The following is a 567-nucleotide window of genomic DNA, read 5'->3' as shown; positions in this document are numbered from 1 at the left end:
ATGAAAGGGGTTGAAAATCACTGGGTTAGTCAATGGGTCTCTTGGTCAAGTGGCAGAGCCAGGGATTTTAGCCGTGCCTCCTGCCTTCTGGACCACTGCTCTACATTGCCCCTCACAGCCAGGCCAAGGACTTCAGGGAAAATAATTCCCTCCCTTTTCATGTTGGCTGGAAGGTTATCTTCACGGTTGGCATCTGACAAATCTATGAACTGCTGCCTTGGTGCTTCCCTGGGGCGGGAAGGATGGGGGGGTGGGGGGCGCCTTCCTATCCCCTAAGTCCCCAAAGATATTTCTAAGGGCTGTTAAGACCAAGACCTTGTGGGTGGGGTAGGGACTGCTGGGAATTACCCCAGCTTTTGGTGTTCCTGGAGGGCTGAGTATGAGATACCCTAGAGCCATGGTCGGCAAACTGCAGCTTGCGAGCCACATGCAGCTCTTTGGCCCCTTGAGTGTGGCTCTTGCACAAAATACCGACTTCTGCACATGGGCCATGAAGTTTCAATCACACTGTACGTGCGCGCCCACACGTGGTATTTTGTGGAAGAGCCACACTCAAGGGGCCAAAGA

Source organism: Myotis davidii, unplaced genomic scaffold, assembly GCF_000327345.1.
Source record: "Myotis davidii unplaced genomic scaffold, ASM32734v1 scaffold992, whole genome shotgun sequence".
NCBI classification, from domain to species: domain Eukaryota; kingdom Metazoa; phylum Chordata; class Mammalia; order Chiroptera; family Vespertilionidae; genus Myotis; species Myotis davidii.
This window is presented reverse-complemented; position numbering follows the sequence as displayed.